The following is a 22,509-nucleotide window of genomic DNA, read 5'->3' on the forward strand; positions in this document are numbered from 1 at the left end:
AATGAACACCCAGGACTGATCTCCTTTAGGGTAGACTGGTTGGATCTCTTTGCAGTCCAAGGGACTCTCAAGAGTCTTCTCTAGAACCTCAGTTCAAAAACATCAATTCTTTGGCACTCAGGTTTCTTTATAGTTCAACTCTCACATCCATACATGACTTCGGGAAAAATCAAAGCTTAACTAGACGAATCTTTGTTGGCAAAGTAACGTCTCTGCTTTCTAATATGCTGTCTAGGTTGGTCATAACTTTCCTTCCAAGGAGTAAGCGTCTTTTAATTTCATGGCTGCAATCACCATTTGCAGTGATTTTGGAGCCCCCCAAAATAAAGTTTGACACTGTTTTCACTGTTTCCCCATCTATTTGCCATGAAGTGATGGGACCAGATGCCATGATCTTCATTTTCTGAATGTTGAGCTTCAAGCCAACTTTTTGACTCTCCTCTTTCACTTTCATCAAAAAGCTCTTTAGTTCCTCTTCACTTTCTGCCATAAGGGTGGTGTCATCTGCATAGCTGAGGTTATTGATATTTCTCCTGGCAATCTTGGTTCTAGCTTGTGCTTCATCCAGACCAGCATTTCTTATGATGTACTCTGCATATAAGTTAAATAAACAGGGTGACAATATACAGCCTTGATGTACTCCTTTCCCTATTTGGAACCAGTCAGTTGTTCCATGTCCAGTTCTAACTGTTGCTTCCTGACCTGCATACAGGTTTCTCAAGAGGCAGGTCAGGTGGTCTGGTATTCCCATCTCTTTCAGAATTTTCCACAGTTTATTGTGATCCACACAGTCAAAGGCTTTGGCAGAGTCAATAAAGCAGAAATAGATGTTTCTCTGGAACTCTCTTGCTTTTCTGATGATCCAACAGATGTTGGCAATTGATCTCTGGTTCCTCTGCCTTTTCTAAAACCAGCTTGAACATCTGTAAGTTCATGGTTCACGTATTACTGAATCCTGGCTTGGAGAATTTTGAGGATTACTTTACTAGCGTGTGAGATGCGTGCAATTGTGCAGTAGTTTGAGCGTTCTTTGGCATTGCCTTTCTTTGGGATTGGAATGAAAACTGACCTTTTCCAGTCCTGTGGCCACTGCTGAGTTTTCCCAGTTTGCTGACATATTGAGTCCAGCACTTACACAGCATCATCTTTTAGGATTCAAAATAGCTCAACTGGAATTCCATCATCTCCACTAGCTTTGTTTGTAGTGATGCTTCCTAAGGCCCACTTGACTTCACATTCTAGGATGTTTGGCTCTAGGTTACTGATAACATCATCGTGATTATCTGGGTCATGAAGATCTTTTTTGTATACTTTTCTGTTTTCTTGCCACCTCTTCTTAATATCTTCTGCTTCTGTTAGGTCCATACCATTTCTGTCCTTTATTGTGACCATCTTTGCATGAAATGTTCCCTTGGTATCTCTAATTTTCTTGAAGAGATCTCTAGTCTTTCCCATTCTATTCTTTTCCTCTATTTCTTTGCACTGATCACTGAGGAAGGCTTTCTTATCTTTCCTTGCTATTCTCTGGAACTCTGCATTCAAATGGGTATATCTTTCCTTTTCTCCTTTTCTTTTCACTTCTCCTCTTTTCACAGCTATTTGTAAGGCCTTCTCAGACAGCCATTTTGGTTTTTCGCATTTCTTTTTCTTGGGGATGGTCTTGATCCCTGTCTCCTGTACAGTGTCACAAACCTCCATCCATAGCTCATCAGGCACTCTATCAGATCTAGTCCCTTAAATTTATTTCTCACTTCCCCTGTAAAATCATAAGGGATTTGATTTAGGTCATATCTGAATGCTCTAGTGGTTTTCCCTACTTTCTTCAATTTAAGTCTGAATTTGGCAATAAGGAGTTCATGGTCTGAGCCAAAGGCAGCCCCTGGTCTTGTTTTTGCTGACTGTATAGAGCTTCTCCATCTTTGGCTACAAATAATATAATCAATCTGATTTCGGTATCAACCATCTGATGATGTCCATGTGTAGAGTCTTCTCTTGTGTTGTTGGAAGAGGGTGTTTGCTATGACCAGTGCATTCCTTTGGCAAAACTCTATTAGTCTTTTCCCTGCTTCATTCTGTACTCCAAGGCCAAATTTGCCTGTTACTTCAGATGTTTCTTGACTTCCTACTTTTGCATTCCAGTCCCCTATAATGAAAAGGATATCTTTTTGGGGTGTTAGTTCTAGAAGGTCTTGTAGGTCTTTATAGGACCATTCAACTTCAGCTTCTTCAGCATTACTGGTTGGGGCATAGACGTGGGTTACTGTGATATTGAATGGTTTGCCTTGGAAATGAACAGAGATCATTCTGTTGTTTTTGAGATGGCATCCAACTACTGCATTTTGGACTCTTTTGTTGACTATGATGGCTACTCCATTTCTTCTAAGGGATTCTTGACCACAATAGTAGATATAATGGTCATCTGAGTTAAATTCACCCATTCCAGTCCATTTTAGTTCACTGATTTCTAAAATGTCAAAGTTCACTCTTGCCATCTCCTGTTTGACCATTTCCAATTTGCCTTGATTCATGGACCTAACATTCCAGGTTCCCATGCAATATTGCTCTTTACAGCATTGGACCTTGCTTCCATCAACAGTCACATCCACAGCTGGGTGTTGTTTTTGCTTTGGCTCCATCCCTTCATTCTTTCTGGAGTGATTTCTCCACTGATCTCCAGTAGCATATTGGGCACCCACCGACCTGGGGAGTTCATCTTTCAGTGTCCTATCTTTTTGCCTTTTCATACAGTCCATGGGGTTCTCAAGGCAAGAATACTGAAGTGGTTTGCCATTCCCTTCTCCAGTGGACCACATTCTGCATTCAAATGGATATGTCTTTCCTTTTCTTCTTTGCCTTTCATGTCTCTTCTATTCATAGCTATTTGTAAGCCCTCCTCAGACAACCATTTTAGCTTTTTGCATTTCTTTTCCTTGGGGATGGTCTGGATCCCTGCCTTCTGTACTGTGTCACGAACCTCCATCCATAGTTCTTCAGGCACCCTGTCTATCTGATGTAATCCCTTGAATCTATTTGTCACTTCCACTGTATAATTGTAAGGGATTTGATTTAGGTCATACCTGAATGGTCTAGTGGTTTTCCCTACTTTCTTCAATTTAAGTCTGAATTTGGCACTAAGGAGTTCATGGTCTAGAATGACATTCTAGGGAGGAAAATAAGACATTGAATTCTGAGCACATTTGGATAATTCTTATATCTTAGATATGACATTTTGATAAGGTAATTCTTCCACCAACTGATAAGGAAACAGAAATTCAAAAGCAGTTAGAGAACTTGGCAAAAAGTCAAGACCTGCATGCACCATATTAGAAACTGGAATACAATTCTGCTTTACTTCCCAGTCCACATTCCACTCACTGCCATGTGGTTTCAGCATAGATGATTTATCTTTTGTCGATTTTTAACCACCTTCTCACTGAAGGGCCTGATTGCATTCTTCATGCTGTGTGTGTAAGCAATTTCTAACTGACAGGAAACTTGGATGATTATGATTTATTTAATGTTTGGGAAATGTAGAGGAGAGGAGAAACTTTTAATTCATGGGATTATTTTGTGTGTGACACCCTGAATAAACAAATCAGACTGGGGAAGAGCAAAGGACTTAAAACATGTATCAGTTATTATTGGTTATACCTCAGGAAGCAATTAGTAGAAAACTATAAATAAAGTGCTTGATTCTGAAAAGTACCCATCTCTGAATGACCATACTATATAAACATGGCCAAATGTCATAGAATAGATGGAAACGAGCTCTAATATATGTTATGGTTTATGGCTAGATCTGACAGAGCAAACTCCCACTGAATTGCTAAACCGATGAAAGAAAATATTTATTCAGTTTTCTTAATGTAAGCTTTATAATTGTTTCTGTGGCATGGATAACTTTTGCATATCTAAACAAAATCAGAGGAGAAGCTGACTTCAATATCCATCACAAATGTGGCTGTACAATGAAACCTAAAAATAATGGAAAGATTTTTAACCATACTATTGGTTCAACCTTTTTCAGCATCCAGTGCTTTCTAAGGAAGCTGAGGATTTCTTCTTTCTGCTCCCTATCATCCTCTAGTGATAACATAGAGACCAAAAGTAAGGCAGTAAAAAGGAAGTGAGAAGAGAGTAGGAAGAATAGAATCTAACTAGACCAAATGCACCAACTAGATTGAAGGGTAGGAATGAAAACACTTCCATTCACAAAGTCTTTGTGTTTTTATTTTTCTGCTGTCAACTACTATCACTGCAACAAAGAATTAGCAAAGAGGATCAGAATATAGTAGCCAAATCTATAATTATTTTTAAAAATACTAGTCATGAAAACAGAAGCTCATATTGGGGAAGACTTGGTAAAGGTCAGCGGGACCCATTGGAAGATGCGTTAATTCTTTCCAGGCACCAGAGCAGAGTTAATTAAATGTCACCCTAAAGGGTCACCCAGAGCTTTACCAGGCTCACACCCAGCTCCACACATCCCAGACATATGACAAACATCCTTTGATTAGTTAAAATAAATCATTTTAATTTTATATAGATTTTTCTACCTCAATAATAAACTCCTTTTGGCATTGTTGTTTGTGTGGATAGTGACCCTCTTCAGAAAGGGAGACCCCAAAGGTCATAGGTCTCCCCAGTGCCTGTCAGAGTCCCAGAGTAACTCACAGTCAAAAGGACATATTTTGAAGAGGCTATGTATTCTGCATAAATCTTGAGTGCTTTTGGTTTCAGCAGTTTTCTGTTTAAAAAAAAAAATCTTGACATCTAAATAGGCAATGGTACATTTTAAGTTTTATCTGAAGTCCTTCTCCTTCATCGTGGATGGATTGCAGATTTCTCAGCTTTTTTTTTTTTTCTTTAGAGAAGCAGTTCTCAATCTGGACTTTATAGATTGGCCTGAGGGATCTGTGAGCATCCACAACTGCGTGTGCACTTAGGTACCTTTTTTTCTTCCCCCGGAGAAGTGGATCCCATAACTTTATCAGATTCTTAGATCTGGGAACAAAACATGGTTAAGGAAGCTGGCTTCCCAATCTCTAATTCTTATCTGCTACCCAGAAGTCCACTTACTGTCATGATCCTTAACCCCTTGGCAGCTTCTTTGGTTCTTATAGATCAGTACAGGTCTTTTCTGGATTCCTGATCACCATTCAGAAAAATATTTATAAATTACAGGCTAAAAGATCTGCAGAATCTTGCAAGCTTCAGAAAGCTACAAATGAAAATGCTTGACTCTTGGGTTCTGTCCCCATTTCTGATTAAGATGTCTGTGTCATACGTTAAAAAAAAAAAGATCTAAAGTTGCAGATTTACATCAACCTAACCACATTCTCTGGTACAAACAAAACTTGTGTTGAAGTCAAATGCTCTTCTCAATGCACTTTTTTTAAACCTTACAGAGAATAAAGCACTGACTGAAGTCCTCCCATTTCTCCATAAAGCCTCTAGGAGCCTCACTATTGCCTAGGAGGACAGCCCAAATGCCCTCTCCTTCCCTGGATGTTGAGGGTGGCAGCCAACCCCCCGAGAAATTCCTTCCTCATCCTGCAGGTGTCAGTAGAGGCTCACACATCTTTCTTCCCTCCCCGCCCCCTCCCTGTCCATTGATAAAGTGGCGGGTGATTTGTGATTGCCTCACCGTGACTGTAGAGAGAAACAGCCATCTTTGCTTGTCTCCATCCTAGATTTGTTTTTCTAATTTCTTTTTACTTGAAGGTTTACCAGCTGCTTTATTACCAGAGTGCTGCTTCCTTGCAGTCTCTTTTCTTCTTCCTCTCCCCCTCTGTTCCCCTCCTTTTTGTTCCTAGAGACAATCAGTGTCTCTGGTCCCAGCTGCCACTGCTGATTTTTCATTACAGTTTAATTTAAAACTGGGATTGGAATGGAAATGTCTTTTTGCCATTTGGGGTTTGGGAGGCCTGTGGTTTTATTGCCAAAGGCACAAATGTTACTTACTACTGTTTTTCCAGAGTTTTCAGGGGAGGGTAAGGGGGAGGCTGGGAGGGAAAGACAGACAGACAGACTGAGCAGAGTGGGAGGGAAACAAGAGAAAATCCCTCTCAGGGGCAACATAATTCTGCATATTACTTTATTTGATGTTTTGAAGAATATGAGTTGGGTCAGGAGGCAGGGAAAATAGTGTCCCGTCTCCTTAAACGAATGTTTATGTGGGTCAAATATCTGTCAACATCACACACAGGATTTGGGACTTTACAGAAAGCTTTTTTTTTTTTTAAGAAATAGTAACATCTCCAGCCCTTCAGTTAACCACATCTTTAAATGGGAACACTTGTGAAGAGGGACTAAATTGTATACAACCTCAGAGGGAGCAAACTATTTATATACTCTCGCTTAAGAGGCAACATCAGCCATCTTTCTCCACCAGCTTCTGTTTTCTCTCTCCTGTTACACTCTTGGGCTCAAGTCCTAGGCTTTATTTATGAGTCTCCTTGCAGTCATGAAACCCAGTCCAGCTACACAATTAATGTTTCCCATAGTCTCTTGGCGACTTATGGTTTTGATCAGATTAAAGCCAAACAATCCTCTACAATTATGCTTTTACCTATCATAGTGTAAAATTAAGAAGGCAGAGTCTTCTTGTTTAAGAGTGATCTTGAAGGAGGAAGTGGAGAGAAGCTAGAAACTTTGCATGCCTTCATTTAAATATTTAGCTAGTTTCCCAGATGTTCGTGAGATGAGGGAAGCAGGAATGTCTTATCTGTCATGCTAAAAACAATTACTGTCTCCCCTCCCAGCAAGAATCCTGCTCCACCTGGAGACTCAAGGCTCAGATGTCAAGCTGAAGGCTCCATTATCTCTGCAGATCACGCGGCCTCGTCCTCCCCGGGTGAACCTTTCCTCGTCCTCCCCGGGTGAACCTTTCCACCTCCTCCCCAAGTGGCCCAGGCAGCCCCCCTCTTCCGTGAACCTGTCCTGGGGTAGCCCCCTCTCACTATCAGGGAGCAGCTCCAAGCCTCGCCAGCTGCTTGGGACCCTGCTGCCAGTGTGCTGTGTGTTGTGCACCCTTGGTTAACGGGGACATTATTTTACCCCAAAGCATAAATTTCTTGTGGCTGAACAGCTCAGCTAGGTGCCCTCTCTTCCTGATCTGCTCCCATCCACTCCTCTCCCACCTGTCCTATGGCTGTTATTTCCACTTGGAAGGGAGGAGGGACGTGGCAAGGGGGCCCCAGCCATACACTCCACAGACAAATTTCCAAGACTCTTGCGGTTGTCTTTGCAGCTCATGGAACATTCCAGTGGTTGGAATTTCCTCACAGAAGCCACTCCACTAACAAAAGTGGGGATCTCATTTCTGCTGTTCAGAGTTCAGGACACACAAAGGGAGAAAGAAAACAATAACAATGGAAACCGTGTTTAACCCCAGCAGCTGCCCTGCCTCAACTCCAGCAACGACAACAAAAACAATAAGAACAACAAGAAATCTTCTCCCTAACCCGGGCCCTAATGTGGTTAAGGCTAAGCTAACCATTATAGCCACAGCCACTGGGCCAGAAACCACACACTGCTGAACGAAAATATGTGCAGAGGAAATACCTCTGTGACCACTGAATGAAGCCTGAACAGACAAGGAGCCGATTGACACTTTGTTCTTTTTGCATTCGGGTGCAGTCTTGCTGGATGAAGAAAATTCCACAGTTACCACCTTTGGTTGATCGGCCCTCCCCTCTGAGATGAATTTGGTACCAGGCAGGAGGCTCGCAGGGCTGGTCCCCTCGTGCTGTGAGGAAGCAGACTCTATCTTGCGATGTTTTCCTGCTCTGGGGTACCTACCACACAAGGCCCTCAGCTCCTTGCGAAGCAGACACTGCCGCCAAAGTTTCTTCCCATGTTTACTGAGGTAAATGCAGGGGTAACTATGGATTGCACATTCCTTGTCCTGTTTGACAGGAAAAGTGGGTGTTTGATCTTGTTTTGTGCTCCAGGAATTTCTTCAGAAATCTCTTGGAAAATCTCATAAAGCTAGGTTAGTGACCACATATGGAATCCATTAACTCCTCATTTCTGCTTGTTCTTAGCAAATTTTTGTCTGGTGACAACACATGAACTTAGGGGGTGTTTTTGTTTTGCTTCACACCACGGAACTCTGACTTGCTTTAGTTTTGAGGAAAATTGGGGAAAAAAAGCAAGCTGTGGTTGGGGTGAAATAGCTAATTGCAAGTAAAACTGGGTGGGATGTTTGGTTTGTGAGAAAGCAGGACACTCTTCAGATTTCAGGGGGATTCCAGAGTTGCCAGTGTTCTGGGAAGAATGTTCCTTCAATTTCCTGATGAAATTGAATAAGAAATCTGGATTCTCTTGCTCTCTCCATTCATACCTCATGGTATAATGCTGGTTGAATGGATTGCTTGCCCTTACTTTCTAAATTTTTGTTTTCTAAATATAGGAGAAAACAGCAATGTGCCTTTGCAAGACAGCTACATATCTCCAGCTTAAAAGGCGTTACATAATTACATCACACCAGTATTTAGAACTAAAGTTACTGGTGTATGACTGAAAAAAAAACAAAAAAACACCGAAGATTGGAGAATGTTAAAGAAGGAAGACGGGCTGAGAAATTTATTTAGAAGATAATTATCTTTTATTTTTTCTGTTTAAAGTAATTAATAAGCTAAACATAACAATAAGCCCTTTCACCCACAGTCAGCATCAGGGGACTTCAAACATTGCCTTTGAAGTGGGCCCCCAGTTGGGAAGACCCCACTGTTCAGGCTACTTTATAGTGGTAATATACTGCCTGGAAAAAACAGATGCCAAGAAAATGCACAGATTGAATCTCGGAGCATCTGAAAACCTACAACTTCAGGGGGCCAAGGAAGGTCCTAGTCTTTTGATTTTTTATTTTTTTTTCTTTTAAAAAGGCCCAAAGTATTAAATTGAAACAGGCACTTCATTTCTTTCCTTCATTTCTCCCTTCACCTCAGGAGACCTATGTTAAATTCCACTTAGATCACAGCTAGACGTGGGTTTGATGGTCTCAAGCCACCTTTTAACTGTACGTTCATCCCATAAATAGAAGATGAATAAAGACGTCAAACTTCATCCATATAGTATTCTGACACACGTGGCTCCCTGTCCAAGAGGAGCCAGGATGAAGGTGGATTGCAGTGGCTTCTAGAGAGCAGAGAACTTCAGCATAACGTGGTGAATCTACACATGTAAACAAGAATGTGTGGGCTAGGAGCCCATAGCAGGTGGGGCTGCAGCTGCCAACATTGTCCTAAACGGACATTTGTGGAAGGACAGAGATTGTGCTGATACAGTATGAGTTCGATGTGGGCCACTCTCCCAAAGCTATCGTTGTCAAACTTTGTGCTTAAATGGCTCTTTTCTGGGCAAGCAAACTAAAACCTATGCTCAAAGCAAGGTGTCCTGAGACCAGATTCAGTTCTTTATCGTCTCAGTAAAAAAAAAAAAAAAAGAAAGATTGTGATATGGGGATTATACTACTAAGATTTATTCATCTCTCTGTGTCCTAAATAGGCAAGGAACCAAATCTAACAACCGGAAAGCAAGGAATACACGGCCAAATATTGATAATTCCTTCCCTGGAATACTCAGGGCTATTTTTAGTTTCTTAATGTAAAAAGCCAGTGAGATGAAAAGTGAAGTGATCCGTTTCCAGAAGAAAAACCATCGAATCTTCATTAATAATTCCTTGTAGAATGCTCCATGGGCCTTTATCTGACAGGCTGACAAGCTGAACTAAACAACAGAGACTGTAGGAATGTAAAAGACATAATCTTAACACCAAACCTTCTGAAGATGTGGCTGTCATTTTACATTAAAGGCGAGGAGTAAAAAACCTCCATTGAAAGAGAAAGAGCTTGCAGAATGATTACAGTGCCAGAATTTAGTGGGGAAAGAAAAGACAGGCATCAGAGTTAGCAAAGGGAGGTATGAAGGGTACTGAATAACAAGCTTCCTTCCCATGTTTGGTTTGGGAGTTTTGAGAGCAAAAGATGAGGCAGGTAATGATGAGATGCTATTTAACTGCTCCTAGGCCTAGTGGCAAATCTTCTTTATCAATAAAGACTAACAAGGATTGGGCTAACCATTGTATGAAAACTAACACAAATCTAGATTCTTCTTATGTTTCTATAGCAATGTACACTTTCCAGTGTCTCTTCATATGAAAGTCTCACTGGACTGTCATAACACCATGGGGTAGTCAGGATAAACATTGCTGTCCTGTTGTACACCTGAGAAACCCATCATTCAGAAATATTAAGGGACTTGTCCAGGGTTAAGTATTGGGGTTGAGACCAAATCCAGCTTTCCTTGCCTTTATGCCTGTGCTCACAGTACATTTTAAAAATAAGAAATAAGTGCACACAGCAAACCTTGGGTGATCTGCACAAATTACCAACTGAACAATAACAGCTACCGTCCATCAGAAGCCCAAGGTCTGCAGGAAAGAACTGAAATCAGTGAGAACAGAATAATGTCAGAGAGCAAGGGGCTATGGGAACATACAGATGTTGTTGCCTTTCTGCACTGAGGGTCTTATTGCCTATGAATCAAGCAAAATCAAAATGAGAAATTGTGTTATTGTGGTATGGTTTCTTTCCCCCAATCATGTTATAATTAGTATTCAGTTCAGTTCAGTCGCTCAGTCGTGTCTGAATCTTTGCAACCCCATGAATCGCAGCACGCCAGACCTCCCTGTCCATCACCAACTCCAGGAGTTCCCTCAGACTCACGTCCATCGAGTCGGTGATGCCATCCAGCCATCTCATCCTCTGTCGTCCCCTTCTCCTCCTGCCCCCAATCCCTCCCAGCATCAGAGTCTTTTCCAATGAGTCAACTCTTCGCATGAGGTGGCCAAAGTACTGGAGTTTCAGCTTTAGCATCATTCCTTCCAAAGACATCCCAGAGCTGATCTCCTTCAGAATGGACTGGTTGGATCTCCTTGCAGTCCAAGGGACTCTCAAGAGTCTTCTCCAACACCACAGTTCAAAAGCATCAATTCTTTGGCACTCAGCCTTCTTCACAGTCCAGCTCTCACATCCATACATGACCACTGGAAAAACCATAGCCTTGACTAGACGGACCTTTGTTGGCAAGGAAATGTCTTTGCTTTTCAATATGCTATCTAGGTTGGTCATAACTTTTCTTCCAAGGAGTAAGCGTCTTTTAATTTCATGGCTGCAGTCACCATCTGCAGTGATTTTGGACCCCCCAAAAATAAAGTCTGACAGTGTATTAAAATATAGTAATTCACTCCTATAAAGTACTTAATTTATGTCAGGCAGTATTCTAAGCTATTTTCATTGATTGGTTAATTTATTCCCTATGAAGGCAGTTTTAATGTTAACCCCATTCTTCAGGTAAGAAACACATGACTTTTTCAGATGGATTTTTTTTTTTAAGATTTTTTTTTTTCTTTTGGATATGGATTATTTTTTAAAGTCTTTATTGAATTTGTTACAATATTGCTTCTGTTTTATATTTTGGTTTTTTGGCCTCAAGGCATCTTAGCTCCCCAACCAAGGATTGAACCCATATTCCCTGCATTGGAAAGCAAAGTCTCAGCCATTGGGGCCTGTAGGGAAATCCCCAGAATTCATCCCTGGCAGCAATTCTGCAATTGGATAAGATGCATTTCAAAAGTCTGTTAGAGCCAGACTTTAAAAAATAAAAAAATAAAAAATAAAAGTACATTCAATTTAATATCTTAAGTAAAAAAAAAAAAAAAAAAGAACCCACATTCCTCAACCTACAGGAGAGTGTGCGCGTAGGTATCCACGGGGCTGGTTGTGGGGAGGTGTCTTTCTCTCTCTCCACATTCTCTCTCTCACTTTATCAATATTTCCTGAGCACACCCTGTCCTGTGCCCCCTTTTGTTAACCACTTTCCAGTGCTCCCGGAGCAAAGGTTGGCTTGCAGCTTTCTCCCCTTCCTGCTGCCTGTCAGGAGAGGAAATCACAACTTTCAGAGGGCCTTGCCCCAGGGAGACTGGATTGCACCAAAGGGTCAAGGGTAAGAATGCAGGGGAACAGTGAGAAACCCCTGAGAGCGTCCAGCCGGCGCTCAGCAGGAAGGCCTCCTTCCCATGCGTTTCTCCTGTTTTCTGTCTGGTTCCTGCAGGAAAGAAAACCACGGTGGATTTCACTGTGATGGTGCTCACACACAGCCGTCCACACTGCTGGAGAAATATTGAGGGCTTCAGAAGAGGTGTGACCCTAGACTGTGGGCTTGCCAATCTCCTGGTACAAATAAGCTGGGAAATTTAACTGAAATTATGTAGTATTGGTTAAGGAATGGGCTTCCCCGGTGGTTCAGCAGTTGAGAATCTGCCTGCATTGCAGGGGTCACAGGAGATGCAGGTTTGATCCCTAGGTTGGGAAGATCCCCTTGAGGTGGGCACAGCAACCCACTCCAGTATTCTTGCCTGAAGAATCCCATGGACAGGGAAACCTGGCAGGCTACAGTCCATAGAGCCTCAAAGAATTGGACATGAGTGAAGTGGCTTAGCATTCACAGCACGTGGCCAGTTGAACGTGTAATTCATCACCAAGTCCTATTGCTATAATAACCTAGATGGCTAATCACCCTGTGTGCTGGTAACAACGGTGCATGGTGAAAAGGCTTCATGGCAAGAGCACGTGGTGAAACCTTCTGTGAATTCATGAAAAGGATTTTCCCTTCCTTGCATCTGATTCCAGACCAGGCTACTGACACAGTTAAGGATGGGGTGCGAGTCTGCCATGAACACCTGGCCCAGATGAGAACACATCTTCCCCATAAAGGTCAGTGTGTCCTGACGTGATCTCCTCTGAGCCCATGCTGCTCAGGGTTAAAGCCTCCCTAGTTAGGAAAGACGACCAGATACAAGCAACGAAATGACACACCAAGAGGTCACGGGTTCAAGGTTTAGGCATCAATTGTTTGGCTAGTGATGTTTCTAATTCCCATTAACTTTCATTAAGAATTATGTGTGTGGAGCAGGAGGAGAAGGCACGCTTAATACCTGAGTCCTTCTCTCTGATGAGCAATAAATGCTGCTATTTATTAATGAAGCTGCGTGTTCCTAAGGCAGGGAATGGTATAAAGATCATAGAATTTTAAACCTAGAATGGGAGTTAGAGATCATTTAGTCTAACTCTTTCATTTTAAAGAAGAGGAAACAGGTCCTGCGAGGCTCATCACTTGCTTGAGGAAGGCCACTTAGTGAGAGAGTCAGGGCTACACACACTGTTTCTTACTCCCATCCCCACCTCTGCCACGCTAACAAATTAACAAGTATTAAATCGCTCCTAACACCTCAGGAACCAGAGGGTAATGTTAAATCTGTATGGCTTCCAGTGTGTGTGGAATTGAAGGCATATTTAGTGGCCAGAGGCTATGGGCAAGATATCTTTTTAAAATGCAAATTGCTATCCACTAAATAAAATGAGTGTAAGTTTGAGGAAGTTAGTTCAGCTGGAGCTAATAGGCAACAGTGTTAATTAGTCCAAGGGCATGGGTCCAATTTCCATAAGGGCCAATTAGCTTCACACAAAGGAAAAAAAAGACTATTTCCTAGAGTTGATCTAGACCCCAAACTCCACCAGCCAGGCCCCCGGGGGAAGCCAGGTGAGAGAGTGAGGATGACGCAGCACAATCCTCCGCCCCAGCTCCCTGACTGGAAAAGCAGCTCAGGGCATTTCTCAGTGGATCACCTCACTACCTTCAGGGCAGATGTTTTATAAAAAGTTTTATTGAGGTTGAAAGATGAGGATTCCTTGGAGCATATTTTCACATTCGTTCTCTTCACATCTTTGGATAATGATCACAAAAGGGATTTTTATTCTAGTTTTGTAGATTAGGACCTAAAACCCAGAGAGGTACATTTATCTTAAAAAATATATACATTTTTAAACCCAATATCAGGAAATGAGACCACATTGGATTCAAGACCTAAACCTAGGTCTCCTGGACTTTGCACTGCACTATATGTAGAGGCCACAGCTTCGTACAAGCCCAGAGCTATTGCTTTGATGACAAAAAGAGAAAAACAAAGGCATTTTGAGTTGCATCCGTGTGTTAGGTCATTACTCAGTTGGAAAGCCAGCTGCTCTCCATGATTGGGCCAAAGACCAAAAAGAAACATGTAGTTACAATTCAACTGCAATTTTCTTTGGCAAAATATAAACAGGCACCAATGAGAGGTCTCCTGTCATCCTACCTGAAAGGCCCCAGCCCTGTTTCACAAGTCAAAATCCAAGACAGGTGGATGAGGACAGAGACAAGGCAAGAGGGGCCTCAGCTGAGAAAAGAAGCAAGGGCAGGCACATCACGTAGCTCGTACGTGTCTGTGTGGCCCCTTTGGTCCTTTATTGTCTTATTTCAGGCCACGCAGGTTTGGGCAATGATGACCTAGTTAACCGGATAGACTTTGTCCTTTTTAGAAGTAACCAAGACGCTGGCCATATCAAGCACAGGCAGAGTCAGAAAGAGGCACTGGGGGGCTGCAGGTATGAAGTGGAGCCAAGCAATTCAAATAGTAACTTAGACCTCCCAAGGGAATACAGCCAGGCCTCCACACTATCCCCCTCAATAAAACAGATTTTAAGCCAACATAACAGAGATGGGATCTGATTTTTCACTCCAATGTCTTTTGACAATGTGGGCAAGTCAGCCATTGTTCAAAAAGATTTGTACGCATTACTGCTCAATTTAGCCAGCACTTAGATTAAATTTTGTTTAATCCAAGAATTCCTGATGATGATCCAGAGCTTTGGCAGCTACTCTTTTATTCCTACCTAAGGTATTTTATTAAGTGCTTATGGTTTCCTTGAGACTTATATTCGCAAGTGAACAGAAAGCAGCCAATACAAGTAGTAACAACTTCTTGGGGCTTCCCAGGTGGCTCAGTGATAAAGAATCTGCCTGACAATGCAGGAGATGCAGGAGACACAAGTTTGATCCCTAGGTCAGGAAGATCCCCTGGAGGAGGATATGGCAAACCACTCTAGTATCCTTGCCTGAAAAGTCCCTGGACAGAGGAGCCTGGCGGGCTACAGTCCATGGGGTCGCAGAGTCGGACACGACTGAACAACTGAGCATGCACGTGAGAGCTTCTCAACAGACAGAGCGAGACAACCTCATCCATTCTTTTTCCCAGTGCTGCACATCCATTTGGGTTGGGGTTGTTCTTAGATAGGCTAGCAAGTGTCTCTCTCTGTGCTCATACCAGAGGTCAGATCAGTGTTCATACCAGAGGCCTAGTTGTTCAAGTGCCGAGTTGGTTAAGGTCAGGAATTACAACAAAGAACCTATTGATAGTCAGGTTTCTGTGATCTGAGCTGAGGGGAAAACAGAAAGGTAAAAATGGTTGAGGGAACTGCAGGTGTCGCCTAGTCCAGGCCTTAGTTCTAACCTTCCAGTTTGTCTTCCACATCGCTGACCATGGGAAAGTTATTCCCTCCCAAGCAAGCCCATTCCAATTGGGTCAGTTCTAGTTGTGATCAAGTTGTTTCTGAAACTAGCGATACATCTGCTTCTCAGGTAACCTTGAAGCCCTGGTTGTGCCCTCTAGAGTCAAAAAGAATAAATTTACTCTCCCTCTTACCTATCAGATCAGATCAGATCAGATCAGTTGCTCAGTCGTGTCCGACTCTTTGCGACCCCATGAATCACAGCACGCCAGGCCAGCTGTCTTTAATTTACACATTTACTTCTTAATCCACTCACTTTGCATTTAGAGTCTCTATTGTATTGTACACAGATTTGAATAGACCTACATTCTCACTTAAGGAATCTTCAGCCCATTTGGGCACATCTTTCTTCTTTAATGGGGCTTCCCTTGTGGCTCAGCTGGTAAAGAAACCACATGCAATGCAGGAAACCTGGGTTCGATCCCTGGCTTGGGAAGATCCCCTGGAGAAGGGAAAGGCTACCCACTCCAGTATTCTGGCCTGGAGAATTCCATGGACTGCAGTCCATGGGGTCACACAGAATCAGACATGACTGAGCAACTTTCACTGCTTTAATCTAAAAATCACTCTGTTTTCTCAACTTTTCCTAAAACACAGAGGCTTCCACAATGGGTATTTCTTCCTCCAGACTTTACAGTGGAAACATTGTTACTGAGAATAGTTGTTGAGGATCTACAATGTCATAGGTTCTGGGATAGCTCCTATAATATTCTTAACTACCCTCAAGGTATTATCAATTCTCAATTAGCCGGGAGGATAAAGTAACTTACCTTGGTTCATATGGTGAGCTATTATATGGTAGGTAGTATGTTTGATAGAGACTAACTCCAAAGCCTCCAGTTTGAGGGTGTTCTTTTTATGAGTAGCTCCTAGAATTGAAGACTGTACTGATATGTACCTTGTCCATGGCAGAAAAAACCATATCTTCCCTTGTGTGATAGCAAACAGCATAGAGGTCTCCCTTTCCTTTGGAACTCCCTATGGTAAAGAATCCACCTGCAATGCCGGATACACAGGAGACACCAGTTCGATCCCTGGGGTGGGAAGAATCCCTGCAGGAGGGCATGGCAGCCCGCTCCAGCTTTCTGGCCTGGAAAATCCCATGGACAGAGGAGCCTGGTAGGCTACAGTCCATGGGGTCACAAAGAGTTGGACGTGACTGAGCACATGTGCACACACACACCATATAAAACATAATAAACTACGTTGCTAGCCCACATGAAATGTATTTTTTGTTGCAAAATTTCTGAAGGGATTTAAAAAATCATTTCCTTCCGAAATAAAAATTTTAATCCAGAGTAACTCATTTAATTTATGATTGGCAATGATTTCTTGGCAAGCATCAGGCATACTTAGGAATTCTTATAAAATGAGAGAATCTAACCTACAAATTGTTTTCAAATGTAATGAAATTTTTATGAACAATAAATGTAACAAATAATGAAGTTGACATCATGTTTCATTTTGTAGATGTTTAATTAAACATTTATTAATTTCAGTTTATCAATTTTGTATTTTGGAAGTAGTAAATCTCTTGAGATTTAGAGCATTTTTAAAGGTGTTTGAAAGAAACAAGGCTGAGTTCTGTGTTTTTAGTGACTAAATAATGCTGGGTCTTTTACATTTTTTGGCAAAGATAGAAGAGCCCATACTGCCATGTTTGTGGCAAAATGGCAAGAGCTTCTTTTGGAGACCCCATTGTTGGTTTTTCTAGTCCACTGTGGCTTCTTCTTCTTGTCCTATATGCCTACCTTTTAAATGCTAGAAACCAGATAATAAGGTATTCTTTGGGGCAGCTTTGTGTATCCTTCAATTTTCCTGGATCAACTTCATCTTTCTCGGTCTGCACCCTATCCACGGTGTGTTGGTCCTTTGCTCCCAATCTTAGATGAAAAGGGACACTGATGTATTTGGTTTCATGATCTAGTTTCAACTGAGGGGCCAGATAACACAATCTAAAAGTGAGGGGTGTTCACTTGGCACTTGCCCAGTAGGAAACAGGAGAAAGGAAGGAACCAGACGCTTCTCCCATCCTTTTCCCCTTTAGACATCCCTCCTAGGGATGTCCTCTTGGCCAAACAGACATGTCGGCTGTGCTTCAAGACCGGTGAAGCAAGGCCAGCATGCAGGTGTTGATCTGCATGTTTCTTTATCTTCTATCTCTTTTCCTTTCACTCCCAACATTCTGGGTTTGCTCTTTTCTTCTTGCCTCTGGTTTCACATTCTAGGGAACCCAGTCAAGGGAGTGCCAAGCCCCAAGTTGTCATCCATGGACCTAGCACCAAGCAACTTTACTTGATCTGTTCTTTAAACTGTATCCTAGATACCTTTCCAGCTTCTGACTGTTGCTTTTTGTTTTTCTCTTGGGTTTTACTCCCAGTTCAACCTTGAATATCACATTTTGTAGGGTAGATGAAGAAAATATTGAACTTCCTATTGACTAAATGTCAAAGCTAAGTCTCTCTTTTATCTTGCCTATATACAGTTTTTTTTTTTTTCAGCCCAGTTACAAGACCTTTTATTTTTCCCTGTTAAATCTGATCATTTTAGTCAGCTCATTATTGCTCTCATCTGTCAAAAACATTTAGAATCTTGATACAGTTAGGATATTCCATATTCCTCACGATTTTGTGTCATCTGTATTTGAATTTTTTTTTTTTTTTTTTTTTTTTGCCTTCAACATAGATTATACAATCCATGGTGGATGGAAAAACCTATAGATAGGACAACCTGTAGAAAACTTCCTAGCCCTAATCCTCACCATTTGAAGTGAAGTCTCTCAGAGACCCCGTGGACTGTAGCCCGCCAGGCTCCTCTGTCCATGGGATTCTCCAGGCAAGAATACTGGAGTGGGTAGCCATTTCTTTCTCCAGGGGATCTTCCCGACCCAGGGATAGAACCCTGGTCTCCTACATTGGAGGCAGACGCTTTAACCTCTGAGCCACCAAGGAAGCCCAATCCTCACCATTTAGGATTTGTTTATTCACTTACTAAGTTAATTATCCTTTGCCTTCAGGCAAAGTAACTCAATTCCATTTCACAAACATACATTCAATGATTGCCTAATTCAGGCAAACCACAGTGTGGAGTTTTCTTGCTGGGTCACAGAGATAAACAAGAAGCTAGAGAATTTTTATTGGTGGGAATTTCTCTTCTTTAAAGGAAGATAGGGGAATTCCCTAGAGGTCCAGTGGTAAGGACTCAGTACTTCTACTGTCAAGGGTGGGGGTTCAGTCCCTGGTTAGGGAACTAAGATTCCTTAAGCTGTGTGGCCAAAAGAAAAGAAAAAAAAAAAAAAAAAAAAGATAGGCCTGTGATAGAGATATTGCAGAAAGACCAGCCTTTTTTTGGACACCTCTCAAATCACACAGGATAGTTGCTACCTATTTCTTCTCCGTGAATACTGGCTCTGATGAAAGAGAAAAGAAATGCAGTTTAATAATGCTCTAAGAAACTAGATAAACTAGGAGAATCACTTTCTTTCACTGAAAATTCAGTTTACAAAGAAGGTGTGAATTTAGAAACTAAAATAGCCTCCTTCCTAAGCACCTACCCATGTCGATAAAAACTCTTTGCCAAGTCACAAAGTCCTATCACGGTTGTAAATTCCTCTGTCACAATAATTGTTGCCTGTTAACTTTTAAGGCAAGAGTGAGAGGTTTATTGAATGGCAAGACGAGCATCTGGCATTTCTGGTTTAGTATCTGGAATTTCAGTAAATGTCAAACACACATTTCTGAGAAGGAAAAGAGAAAAAGTCACTGGGAAAAGAAAACTAAGAGATAGCAAAAGTCTTGGAACATTGCATACAAAATTTCAAAAGTATATAAGAACTTAAACTCATTATTACCATTTAAAAATAAGCGTTCACTGTAGTTTGAGGAAGATGCTGCTTCAAAGTAATTAGTATAAATGGCCCTAAGGAGTAGAAACAGGAAACCATGGAAATCTCTGAAAATAACCTAATAAAAACCACAGATCGAATAATCTGGATGTTAGTAGTTACCACAGTGAAAGCCATGGAGGGAAACAGAAGCCAAAATAGAGTTCAATATATGAGTCTAAGACTTAAACCAGAATGTCAGCTAAACATGAGGGGAGTAGTACATTATCTTTTGTGATGTGAAGAGCTTGAAACTCAGACAATACCTTTCTCCCCTTTTACTTGCCTCTTTCTTTTTATTTTAATGGCTTGAAATAAGGCTATTTCATACGGCTAACTGATTCTCATCCTTGTTAGAGAAGGCAAGCAATAACTACATAAACACATACATCGATAATACACACACATTTGGAAAGGACAGTTCATTAACAATCTGTTAGATATTGAAAGCCAAGACTCCCCTGATGAGGTCTAGACCGTGATAGAACTGAGATGGAGAGACAAGCCTACGTCGGACATGGGGAAGGTGGTGGGCTATCTGGTCTCAGCAGCTGCCCCCATCACTTCCTGTCAGTGGCCTCATGGGTGGCAGCGAAGCATCGTGTTCCCCCACAGGGAACTGAAGAGGAGGAAAACAGGAAAAATCATGCTGTTTGCAACTCAAATAAATCCCTAAGGATTTATGACTTAATCTTCGTGCAGCATCGCTGAAAGAAACACAAGCCAGTTAACTGAAAGTAATTTAAAAAGCAATTTTAATCTTTTACTTGTTCTCTCAAGGAACATTAAAGGGGAGCCAATTCATAATCCCCAGCAATACATGGAAAAATCCCCTCTTTTCTCTTTTCCTTTTATACACGCAACACCCTACGCATGAGGTCTCTGGAACTTCTCTTTCCCTAAACCTCTCCCCCTCAGTCCTCTATCCTTTGGACTCCCAGACACACACCTGCACAGTCCTTCTCTTTTTCCCTGGGGCCACCCAGACACACCTGTCTGTGGTCTAAGAATGCTGGAAACTGCAATTCCTTGCTGAAGGGAGCTCAAAGACCACCCCACTTCACTGACTCCCCTTCATTGTTCTAGTTCCTTCTGTGGCATTGCCAGATAAAACACAGGACACCCAGTTAAATTAGAAGCTCAGGCCAACAACAAATAATCTTTCAGTGTAGGTCCCATGCAGTATGTGGGACATATTTATGCTGAAAAAAAAATGATTTTTCTCCCATCTGATACTCAAGTTTCTCCTATCTGATACCCTGTGCTTTTATTTTCTAAATCCTGCAATCATATAGTTTGGAGAGTGTGTTACTCATTCAGTCATATCCGACTCTTTGCAACCTGGTGAACTATAGCATGCCAGGCTCCTCTGTCCATGGGATTTTCCAGGCAAGAGTACTGGAGTGGATAGCCATTTCCTCCTCCAAAGGATCTTCCCCACCCAGGGATCGAACCTGGGTCTCCTGCATTGGCAGGTGGATTCTTTACCATTTGAGCCACCAGGGAAGCTTCACCAGAAATTCTTGTTCATGTGAGGGAAACAAACAAAACACCTTTTTAGACACTTTCAGAGCTAATTGAGAGGAAATTGGTCTCGAATTTCCACAGAATGAGACAGACAGAACACAATTTTGTTATCAGAAACATGAGTCACTTTGTCGAGCTTCACCCATAAGAAAATGCGTGGCCAAAATTAATTTACATGTACAAATTTTTTTTCCTACTCTCTATCTAGAAGCTTAGGATCTGCCTAGCATAGCACTTGGTATACGATAAATGATACAAAAGATCTTTTGAGCATAATTAAAAGATTCTTGTGCTACCTAAAAATATTGGGTCCAATGTACATATCAATAGTACTAAATGCATGTGAAATTCCATGAGACTGAATTTGATCTGCATATAAAAGCATTTGATTGCTGATTTGTGAACATAGACTCTCTTTTGCCAAGGAGTCACCTTGGAAGGCGAGGGATTTTCTCTAACAATGTTGCTTCAACATGTTGGATCCTCTGAGGCCACTCTTGGTGCCCGTTTCTGGTCCATGCAGAAGAATCACTCTTCTTGTTTTATGTTCTCCCTTTGTTTTGTCCTCAGACCGTATTTTCCCAGCTGGTCTCCTGCCTGACCCACTCTGCTTGGTTTTAAATGACGTCTGGCTATTTCCAAAAGGTCATAGCTAGCCTCTAAGGATGAAGATTCACAACCACTGGGAGCCCAGTGACACCTCAATTAACAAACCCCCTGGGAGCAAAGCTCTTCTATAATAAAGTGCACGTATTAAAAATGAGATTAACTCCTTGTAAATCAAACACAACAGAGCACCCTGTGTGTGTACCCTGGACAAAAATGCTTTCTCAAAGAGCTTCGGTTCGTCCCTGCCCTGTTCAAAGCAAAAAGATTGATTCCACTCCAAAAGGCAAGTCAGGGTGGGGGTCATTCTGCCCACTCACTCTTGCAGTTGGATGCCCTCCCCCTCACCCCCTACCCTAAAAGGGAATCTCCTCCTGCCTTCATAATCTCCCCATGCCCTAGTTCAGGTCCCCAGTACCCTCTCCACACTAACAAGTGTGGAGAATTTACACTGACTGATTCATTGGTTGGTTTTAGGTTTTAGTCACTAAGTCATGTCCAACTCTCTGTGACCTCATGGACTATAGCCTGCCAGGCTCCTCTGTCCATGGGATTCTCCAGGCAAGCATACTGGAGTGGGTTGCCATTTCCTTCTCCAGGGTATCTTCCCAAACCAGGAATTGAACTCTGGTCTCCTGCATTGCAGACAGATTCTTTACCAATTGATCTATTCATCACCTAATTATATTTCACTGGAAATTCACTTACTCAGAAATATTTATTAGAGTGAGTTTTAGTCAATGTGCATATTTTAACCAGCAACTTGAATGATAGTTGGCATTAAAGTCTTTGTCCCTGTTACAGGAGAGCCAAGAATCATCAGGTAGATGTGGGTATATTTTAGGAAATGAGAATGCATCTGAAATTACTGCCTGCTCCTGAGTGATCAGCCTGATAGGTGAGGGAGTGGAGAGAGGATTTTAAGTGTTATCTTTGCTAGTCACATGGATCCGTATCTTTTGTCTTAGAAGGAGGAAGACAGGCTGAGTTTAGGTTTCTAAAAGCCCTATTTCTCAGAGCACCCAGGAGTAGTGAGAGAGA

General features: G+C 41.9%; 3 long non-coding RNA genes across 8 annotated transcripts; 1 reads left to right on the plus strand and 2 right to left on the minus strand.

The window, feature by feature from the left end:
• Window positions 1–4,208: 4,208 nt before the first annotated feature.
• Window positions 4,209–5,989, minus strand: LOC129646667 (uncharacterized). The gene is made up of 2 exons (XR_008712097.1): window positions 5,648–5,989; window positions 4,209–5,004 (listed from the first exon to the last, which is right to left on the minus strand). It is a non-coding gene; the product is annotated as an uncharacterized LOC129646667 (long non-coding RNA).
• A 265-nt stretch (window positions 5,990–6,254) lies between these two features.
• On the plus strand, window positions 6,255–21,601 carry LOC129646665 (uncharacterized). Of its 6 annotated transcripts, XR_008712094.1 has the most exons (4): window positions 6,255–6,856; window positions 7,253–7,870; window positions 10,682–12,782; window positions 21,433–21,601. It is a non-coding gene; the product is annotated as an uncharacterized LOC129646665 (long non-coding RNA). The 6 variants fall into 6 exon arrangements; XR_008712096.1 differs by lacking the exon at window positions 10,682–12,782; XR_008712092.1 differs by lacking the exons at window positions 10,682–12,782; window positions 21,433–21,601 and adding an exon at window positions 9,514–10,290.
• On the minus strand, window positions 12,783–16,443 carry LOC129646668 (uncharacterized). The gene is made up of 2 exons (XR_008712098.1): window positions 15,395–16,443; window positions 12,783–13,844 (listed from the first exon to the last, which is right to left on the minus strand). It is a non-coding gene; the product is annotated as an uncharacterized LOC129646668 (long non-coding RNA).
• Window positions 21,602–22,509: the final 908 nt, after the last annotated feature.

Source organism: Bubalus kerabau, chromosome 3 (assembly GCF_029407905.1).
Source record: "Bubalus kerabau isolate K-KA32 ecotype Philippines breed swamp buffalo chromosome 3, PCC_UOA_SB_1v2, whole genome shotgun sequence".
Classification (NCBI taxonomy): domain Eukaryota; kingdom Metazoa; phylum Chordata; class Mammalia; order Artiodactyla; family Bovidae; genus Bubalus; species Bubalus kerabau.